The sequence below is a fragment of the Arachis hypogaea genome, chromosome 17 (genome assembly GCF_003086295.3).
Source record: "Arachis hypogaea cultivar Tifrunner chromosome 17, arahy.Tifrunner.gnm2.J5K5, whole genome shotgun sequence".
NCBI classification, from domain to species: domain Eukaryota; kingdom Viridiplantae; phylum Streptophyta; class Magnoliopsida; order Fabales; family Fabaceae; genus Arachis; species Arachis hypogaea.
In genome coordinates this window covers 56651822-56661762 of record NC_092052.1, presented here as the reverse complement: position 1 = coordinate 56661762, position 9941 = coordinate 56651822, and the positions used below count along the sequence as shown (strand labels likewise).

The following is a 9941-nucleotide window of genomic DNA, read 5'->3' as shown; positions in this document are numbered from 1 at the left end:
AGCTGATCTTGAACCTGAAAGGACTCTGAAGAGGAAGCTAAGGGAAGCTAAAGCACAACTCTCTGGAGAAAATCTGACTGAAAATTTCGAAAAAGAAGGAGACATGGCCAAAAATAATAACAATGCAAGGAAGATGCTTGGTGACTTTACTGCACCAAATTCCAACTTACATGGAAGAAGCATCTCAATCCCTGCCATTGGAGCAAATAATTTTGAGCTAAAGCCTCAACTAGTTTCTCTGATACAACAGAATTGCAAGTTTCATGGACTTCCATCAGAAGATCCTTTTCATTTCTTAACTGAATTCTTGTAGATCTGTGATACTGTTAAGACCAATGGGGTTGATCCCGAGGTCTACAGGCTTATGATTTTCCCGTTTGCTGTAAGAGACAGAGCTAGAATATGGTTGGATTCTCAACCTAAAGATAGCCTGAACTCTTGGGATAAGCTGGTCACGGATTTCTTAGCCAGGTTCTTTCCTTCTCAAAAGCTTAGTAAGCTTAGAGTGGATGTTTAAACCTTCAGACAGAAAGAAGGTGAATCCCTCTATGAAGCTTGGGAGAGATACAAGCAACTCACCAAAAAGTGTCCTTCTGACATGCTTTCAGAATGGACCATCCTGGATATATTCTATGATGGTCTGTCTGAATTATCTAAGATGTCATTGGACCATTCTCTAGGTGGATCCATTCACCTAAAGAAAATGCCTGCAGAAGCTCAGGAACTCATTGACATGGTTGCAAATAACCAGTTCATGTACACTTCTGAAAGGAATCCTGTGAGTAATGGGACACCTCAGAGGAAGGGAGTTCTTGAAATTGATGCTCTGAATGCCATATTGGCTCAGAACAAAATATTGACTCAGCAAGTCAATATGATTTCTCAGAGTCTGAATGGATTGCAAGCTGCATCCAACAGTACTAAGAAGCATCTTCTGAAGAAGAAGCTTATGATCCTGAGAACCCTGCAATAGCAGAGGTGAATTACATGGGTGAACGCTATGGAAATACCTATAATCCCTCATGGAGAAATCATCCAAATTTCTCATGGAAGGATCAACAAAAGCCTCAACAAGGCTTTAATAATGGTGGAAGAAACAGGTTTAGCAATAGCAAGCCTTTTCCATTATCCACTCAGCAACAGACAGAGAATTCTGAGCAGAATCCATCTAGCATAGCAAATATAGTCTCTGATCTATTTAAGGCCACTCTAAGTTTCATGAATGAAACTAGGTCCTCCATTAGAAATTTGGAGGCACAAGTGGGCCAGCTGAGTAAAAGAGTCACTGAAACTCCTCCTAGTACTCTCCCAAGCAATACAGAAGAGAATCCAAAAAGAGAGTGCAAGGCCATTACCTTACATGGTGTGGCCGAACCCAAAGAGGAGGAGGAGGACGTGAATCCTAGTGAGGAAGACCTCCTGGGACGCTCAGTGACCAATAAGGAGTTTCCCTTTGAGGAACCAAAGGAATCTGAGGCTCATCTAGAGACCATAGAGATTCCATTGAACCTCCTTCTACCCTTCATGAGCTCTGATGAGTATTCATCCTCTGAAGAGGATGAAGACATTACTGAAGAGCAAGTTGCTAAGTACCTTGGTGCAATCATGAAGCTGAATGCCAAATTATTTGGTAATGAGACTTGGGAAGATGAACCTCCCTTGCTCACCAATGAACTAAATGCATTGGATAGGCAAAAATTACCTCAAAAGAAATAGGATCCTGGTAAATTCCTAATTCCCTATAACATAGGCACCATGACCTTTGAGAAGGCTCTGTGTGACCTGTGGTCAGGAATAAACTTAATGCCACTCTCTGTAATGGAGAAACATGGGATCTTTGAGGTGCAAGCTGCCAGAATCTCTTTAAAGATGGCAGACAACTCAAGAAAATAGGCTTATGGACAAGTAGAGGACGTGTTAGTAAAGGTTGAAGGCCTTTACATCCCTGCTGATTTAATAATCCTAGACACTGGAAAGGATGAGGATGAATCCATCATCCTTGGAAGACCCTTCCTAGCCACAACAAGAGCTGTGATTGACGTGGACAGAGGAGAGTTGGTCCTTCAACTGAATGAGGACAACCTTATGTTTAAAACTCAAGGATCTCCTTCTGTAACCATGGAGAGTAAGCATGAAAAGCTTCTCTCACTGCAGAGTCAACCAAAGCCCCCACAGTCAAACTCTAAGTTTGGTGTTGGGAGGCCACAACCAAACCCTAAGTTTGGTGTTGAACTCCCACATTCAAACTCTATGTTTGGTGTTGGGAGGTCCCAACAATGCTCTGAACATCTGTGAGGCTCCATGAGAGCTCACTGTCAAGCTATTGACATTAAAGAAGCGCTTGTTGGGAGGCAACCCAATGTTATTTAATTATATCTATTTTAATTTATTTTATTTTTTTAGGTTGAAGATCATGTGGAGTCACAAAAACTACTGAAAAATTAAAAACAGAATGAAAAACAGCTTTAAAAACAGCTCACCCTGGAGGAAGAACTTACTGGCATTTAAACGCCAGTAAGAAGCATCAAACTGGCGTTTAACGCCAGAAAGAAGTATCAAGCTGGCGTTAAACGCCAGAAACAAGCACCAGACTGGCGTTTAACGCCAGAACAGAGCATGGAAGTGGAGTTAAACACCAGAAACAGGCTACTTTTGGGCGTTTAACGCCAAAAACAAGCAGCAAGCTGGCATTTAACGCCAGACATGCATGCTAAGGGCGTTTTACACGCCTAATTAGAGCAGGGATGTTAAGTCCTTGACCCTACTGGATCTGTGGACCCCACAGGATCCCCTCAGGATCTGTGGACCCACAGGATCCCCACCTACCCCACCTCTTCTTCTCACCTCTTCACCACTCACATCCATCCTCTCTTCCCCAAATACCCTTCACCAATCACCTCTCTCCCCCCCTCCATTTTTCTTCTTCTTCTCCTTCTTTCTTTCTTCTTTTGCTCGGGGACGAGCAAACATTTTAAGTTTGGTGTGGTAAAAGCATTGCTTTTTGTTTTTCCATAACCATTTATGGCACCTAAGGCTAGAGAAACCTCTAGAAAGAGGAAGGAGAAGGCAAAAGCCTCCACCTCTGAGTCATGGGAGATGGAGAGATTCATCTCACAAGCCCATCACTAAGAAAAGGATGGAGCAAACAAGAGATCATGGACCTCAACAAGAGCATGAGGAAATTCCTCACCATGAAATCCCTGAGATACCTCAGGGGATGCACTTTCCTCCAGAAAACTATTGGGAGCAAATCAACACCTCCCTAGGAGAATAAAGTTCCAACATGGGACAACTAATGGTGGAACACCAAGAGCACTCCATCATTCTCCATGAGATTAGAGAAGATCAAAGAGCTACGAGGGAGGAGCAACAAAGACAAGGAAGAGACATAGAGGAGCTTAATAGCACCATTGGTTCTTCAAGAAGAGGAAGACGTCACCCTCACTAAGGTGGACCCGTTCCTTAATCTCCTTGTTCTTATTTTCTTGTTTTTTGTTTACTATGCTTTATGTTTATGTTTGTGTCTTATTACATGATCATTAGTATTTAAGTGTCTATGCCTTAAAGTTATGAATGTCCTATGAATCCATCACCTCTCTTAAATGAAAAATGTTTTAAAAAACAAAAGAACAAGTACAGGGTTTCGAATTCATCCTTGAAACTAGTTTAATTATTTTGATGTTTATGTTTCTGAATGAATGCTTGAACAGTGCATATGTCTTTTGATATTGAGGTTTATGAATGTTAAATATGTTGGCTCTTGAAGAATAAGGAAAAAGGAGAAATGTTATTTGATGATCTGAAAAATCATAAAAATGATTCTTGAAGCAAGAAAAAGCAGTGAATACAAAAGCTTGCGAAAAAAAGAGAGAAGAAAAATGGCAAAAAAAAAAAGAGAAAGAGAAAGAAAAAGCAAGCAGAAAAAGCCAAAAGCTCTTTAAACCAAAAGGCAAGAGCAAAAAGCCAATAGCCCTTAATACCAAAAGACAAGGGTAATAAAAAGGATTCAAGGCTTTGAGCATCAGTGGAGAGGAGGGCCTGAAGGAATAAAATTCTGGCCTAAGCGGCTAAACCAAGCTGTCCCTAACCATGTGCTTGTGGCGTGAAGGTGTCAAGTGAAAACTTGAGACTGAGCAGTTAAAGTCGAGGTCCAAAGCAAAAGAAGGGTGTGCTTAAGAACCCTGGACACCTATAATTGGGGACTTTAGCAAAGCGGAGTCACAATCTGAAAAGGTTCACCCAGTTATGTGTTTGTGGCATTTATGTATCCGGTGGTAATACTGGAAAACAAAGTGCTTAGGGCCACGGTCAAGACTCATAAAGTAGCTGTGTTCAAGAATCAACATACTAAACTAGGAGAATCAATAACACTATCTAAATTCTAAGTTCCTATAGATGCCAATCATTCTGAATTTCAATGGATAAAGTGAGATGCCAAAACTATTCAAGAGGCAAAAAGCTACTAGTCCCGCTCATCTGATTGGAGCTAAGTTTCATTGATATTTTGGAATTCACAATATATTCTCTTCTTTTTATCCTATTTGATTTTCAGTTGCTTGGGGACAAGCAACAATTTAAGTTTGGTGTTGTGATGAGTGGATAATTTATACGCTTTTTGGCATTGTTTTTACATAGTTTTTAGTGTGATTTAGTTAGTTTTTAGTATATTTTTAATAGTTTTTAAATAAAAATCACATTTCTAGACTTTACTATGAGTTTGTGTGTTTTTCTGTGATTTCAGGTATTTTCTGGCTGAAATTGAGGGACTTGAGCAAAAATCAGATTCAGAGGTTGAAGAAGGACTGCAGATGCTGTTGGATTCTGACCTCCCTACACTCAAAGTGGATTTTCTGGAGCTACAGAAGTCCAAATGGCACGTTCTTAATTGCGTTGGAAAATAGACATCCAGGGCTTTCCAGCAATATATAATAGCTTATACTTTGCCCGAGTTTAGATGACGCAAATTGGCGTTCAACGCCAGCTTCCTGCCCTATTCTGGAGTTAAACGCCAGAAACAGGTTGCAAAGTGAAGTTAAACGCCAGAAACAGGTTACAAACTGGCGTTCAACTCCAAGAGAAGCCTCTACACATGTAAAGCTCAATGCTCAGTCCAAGCACACACCAAGTGGGCCCCGGAAGTGGATTTCTGCATCATTTACTCATTTCTGTAAACCCTAGTAACTAGTTTAGTATAAATATGACTTTTTACTGTTGTATTTATATCTTCGGATCTATCGTTGGACGTTTAGTCCATAGACCTTGGAGGCTGGCCATTCGGCCATGCCTGGACCATTATCACTTATGTATTTTCAACGGTAGAGTTTCTACATACCATAGATTAAGGTGTGGAGCTCTGCTGTTCCTCATGAATTAATGCAAAGTACTATTGTTTTTTTATTCAACTTAAGCCTATTTCTTATCTAAGATATACACTTGTTCTTCAACCTGAGGAAGGTGATGATCCGTGACACTCATCATCATTCTCACCCATTAACGCATACCTGACAACCACCTCCGTTCTACTTGCAATCGCTTAAGTGCATATCTCTTAGCCTTCTGGTTCATGACACATGGTTGCCTCGCCTGACAACCGAGCCTTCCATTCCATGAGATCAGAGTCTTCGTGGTATAGGCTAGAATTATTGGCGGCCATTCTTGAGATCCGGAAAGTCTAAACCTTGTCTGTGGTATTCCGAGTAGGATCCGGGAAGGGATGGCTGTGACGAGCTTCAAACTCGTAAATGCTGGGCGTAGTGACAGACGCAAAAGGATTACTGAATCCTATTCCAGTATGATCGAGAACCGACAAATAAATAGCCGTGCGGTGACAGCGTATTTTGGACCATTTTCACTGAGAGGACAGGATGTAGCCATTGACAACGGTGATGCCCTGCGTAAGCTTGCCATGGAAGGGAGTAGGAATGATTGGATGAAGACAGCAGGAAAGCAGAGGTTCAGGAGGAACGAAAGCATCTCTATATGCTTATCTGAAATTCTCACCAATGAATTACATAAGTATCTCTATCCTAGTTTATATCTTAATTATGTTTTAATTATCAATTCTCTATAACCATCTAAATCCGCCTAACTGAGATTTACAAGGTGACCATAGCTTGCTTCAAGCTGACAATCTCCGTGGGATCGACCCTTACTCACGTAAGGTATTACTTGGACGACCCAGTGCACTTGCTGGATAGTTGTGAGAAGTTGTGACAAAGTGTGATTCACGTTTGAGAGCACCAAGTCTTTGGCGCCATTGTTGATGATCGCAATTTCGTGCAACATCAACCATGCAGCTCTAAAATATTTATTAGCTAAAAGGGAGTCCAAACCAAGGTTAATATGTTGGATATTGTTGCTGCAAGAATTTGATTTAGAAATTAAAGATAGGAGTGGTTCCCAGAATTTAGTGGCAGACCACTTGAGTCGCCTTGAGCACATTAAGGATGACCCTACTCCTATCAATGACACTTTTCCATTTGATAGCTTGCACACAATATCTGAAGTAGTTCCTTGGTATGCACCTGTAGCTAATTATCTAGTTAGGTATACCTTCCCTCCTAATTCTACTAAGCATCAAAGGGACAAGCTGAAAAGCGAGTCCAAATATTATATATGGGATGACCCATATTTATGGAGGTATGGTGCTGACCAGGTAATTAGAAGGTGTGTGCTTCAATCAGAATTCCAGTCAATTTTAGAGGCATGCCACTCCTCTGAGAGTGGTGGACATTTTCATCCTCAAAGGACAGCTAGAAAAATTTTGGACTGTGGATTCTGGTGGCCCACTCTTTTTAAAGATACTACTGCCTTCTGTAAATCTCGTTCCCCATGCCAAAGGTTTGGTAATATATCCAAGAGGGATGAGATGCCCCAACAGCTTATGCTATTCTGTGAAATTTTTTATGTCTGGGACATTGACTTCATGGGTCTATTCTTGAACTCTAGTGGTTTCTTATATATATTGTTAGCTGTAGATTATGTTTCTAAATAGGTGGAAGCAATTCCTACCCATACTGATGATGCTAACATTGTTGTCTCCTTTGTTAGAAACCATATTTTTTGTCGCTTTGGATCACCACGAGCAATCGTGAGTGATCAAGGCACTCACTTTTGTAACAGGAGATCAGTAGGTCTACTGAAGAAGCATGGGATTGTTCACAAAGTAGCAACAGCCTACCATCCCCAGACCAATGGGCAAGCCGAGGTGTCTAACAGAGAGATAAAGCTCATTCTGGAGAAGATAGTCAAGCCTCATAGGAAAGACTGGACCACCAGGCTTGTAGATGTGCTCTGGGCTTATCGGACAGCGTACAAGACACCCATTGGGATGAGTCCCTTCCGCTTATTATACGGAAAAGCTTGTCACCTCCCAGTGGATGTGGAACACAAGGCTTTCTGGGCTATGAGGGAATGCAACATGGGATTTGAGAAGGCTGGAGCTGAGAGGAAGCTGCAACTAGCAGAACTGGAGAACCTTCGACTCGAAGCATATGACAACTCCAGATTATATAAAGAGAAGATGAACGCTGTGCATGACAAGCACATCAAGAGAAGATATTTCAGACCTGGGGAGCTGGTTCTCCTTCACAACTCAAGGTTGAGACTCATGCCAGGCAAGCTGCGTTCAAGATGGGAAGGCCCCTATAGAGTAGAGAAGGCAGAGCCATACGGAGTCTTCCACCTGAGTCATCCTTCAAGTTCCAAATTCATCAAGGTCAATGGACATCGCTTAAAGCTATATCATGGTGAGAAGAAGAAGGACAATAAAGAGCTAGAGGTCTTCCTCTTGGAAAATCCACCAACAGAAGCAGATTGAGCTTGTAGACTGTCCAACTTAAGGAGGTAAAAGCAAAGTGCTAGGTGGGAGACAACCCACCATGGTATGATCGTTTCTTCTTCTTCTTAATTTTATTTTAGTTTATTTCTTTTAGTGATATTCTCATATATTTTGCATTTTCATCTACATGTTGCATTTTGCATTCTGCATAAAAAAATGTACACGACGCCCAAGCGTCACTGACGCGTACGCGTCATATGTGCGTGCGTGAAAAATAAGAATTGAACAGCGAGTTGGGCAGGAGTGGTACTGGTGGCATGCTTTGCGCACAAGAAAGTCTATGCGTACGCATCCCTCATGCGTACGCGTCGCTTGAGATTTCACCAGGCCAGGCGTACGCGTCCCTCATGCGTACGCATGACCCTGCAAATCGGTGTAAATGGGTGTATGGCCAGAGAGTTATAATGGTGTGGGGCTGGAACTGTGTTGGGAGCACAAGCCCCAACACGCGTACGCATCCCTGACGCGTGCGCGTCATTTTTCCAAATTGGCCATCCACGCGTGCGCGTGGATTATGCGCACGCGTCATGTGCATTTTTGGCTCTCATGCGTATCAAACAGAGAGTTGTGCATGCGTGGGGCTGCCTTCGCAACAATTGCACAACCCATGTCACACGTACGCGTCCCTGACGCTTACGCGTCACTTGGAAATTGCACGACCCACGCGTATGCGTGCCCTATGCGTACGCGTCACATGCGATGCACAATTAATCCACTTCAGCGCCTGATTTCAAATCTCCTCCCCTTACCCTAATTCTTTGCAATCCTAATTATTTTCCTCCTTCTTCCTTATTCTTTCTTTCTTTCTACTACTTTCTTCTTTCCTTCTTCACCTTCTTCATCAAGGTTCTTTTCTTCCTCCCATCTACTCTTTCATTATTGTATTTATTTATGTTTCTTTCTTCTCTATCTTTCTTTTAGCGTACTTATTCTTTTTCTTTTCTTTTTCATGCATTCTTATGTTGGTATTGGAATTTTATTTGGGTATTACCTTATTATCCTGAAGCTTGTGGTTATTATATGGAGTGATTTGACAATTGATACTTTAATTTGGCTCTCATATACATTTGGATTATATTATTTTCATTCCTATTCTATCTTGCTCACCATGTGTCTGTGAAAAAGCCCTTATGGCATCTTGAACTCTATTTTGTTTTACTCTTTTACTTGAATGCCTCTTTTTCATAACCCTTGCACTCCACATGTATTTGGAATTATCATTCACAATTGTCATCATACAAATACTCTCTATATTGGCACATTTACTTTTTGATGCTTGAGTTATGCTTCTCATGTCTATCCCTTGCATGCTTTCACCTCTTGCATCTATTTATTTATGAATTGCCTTATTGCTCTTAATTGATGTCTTACCTACATGTTGTAGCTACCATGTATTTGAGCTAACATCTTTCCTTTGGCATTCATTATCACTTGGAATTTTCTCCCTTCCGGTTTTGGTTATCTATATTCCTCCTTTTTCTTCTTCCTTAGGCATGGGTACCAAGAAAGGAAAAGAGAAGGCCACTGATAAGCCACCGGCAAGGAGAGGAACCAAGAGAACACTGGCTAAAGTACTACCCTCAACCAGTGTCAAGCCACCAACAAAGCGGGTAAAGAGGATCATTAAGGTTGATAAAGCAGAAAAGCCTTCCCCGCACGAGACTCCACACGGTTTGCTAACCATTATTGCGAACAGATGTTCCCTATCTTAGCCGAGAGGAACTACAACAATGAGCACCTACTCATTGTCCCAACACACTTTGTTGATTTTGTGGAGCCCCGAATTGAGAGGAGATAGTGAGGATTTTTAAGGAGGCAGCCACGAGAGGCCAACTTATCATGGGTAGTTGAATTCTACTCAAACTTCTACTCGCCTACTCTGCAGACTGTCTTCATCCGCCAGCAGCAGGTCCCTGTCTTTGAGAGTGCCATACAGAGAGCACTGGACCTTCCTCCTAGTCCTGAGCGATGGGATGCATATCAAGAAGCATCTAGTAAGCGCCAGATATATCAGTTTAACTGGGATAGCGTACTTGGAGTCATAGCCCAACCTGGCAGCACTTGGATCTACGGGCAGCATCGTTCAACACCCAAGAGCATC

The 9941-nt window shown here is 41.8% G+C and overlaps 1 non-coding gene across 1 annotated transcript; it reads right to left on the bottom strand.

Annotated features, from left to right (window-relative positions):
* Positions 1-496: 496 nt before the first annotated feature.
* Positions 497-604, bottom strand: LOC112768469 (small nucleolar RNA R71). Its single transcript, XR_003185891.1, has one exon. It is a non-coding gene; the product is annotated as a small nucleolar RNA R71 (small nucleolar RNA).
* Positions 605-9941: the final 9337 nt, after the last annotated feature.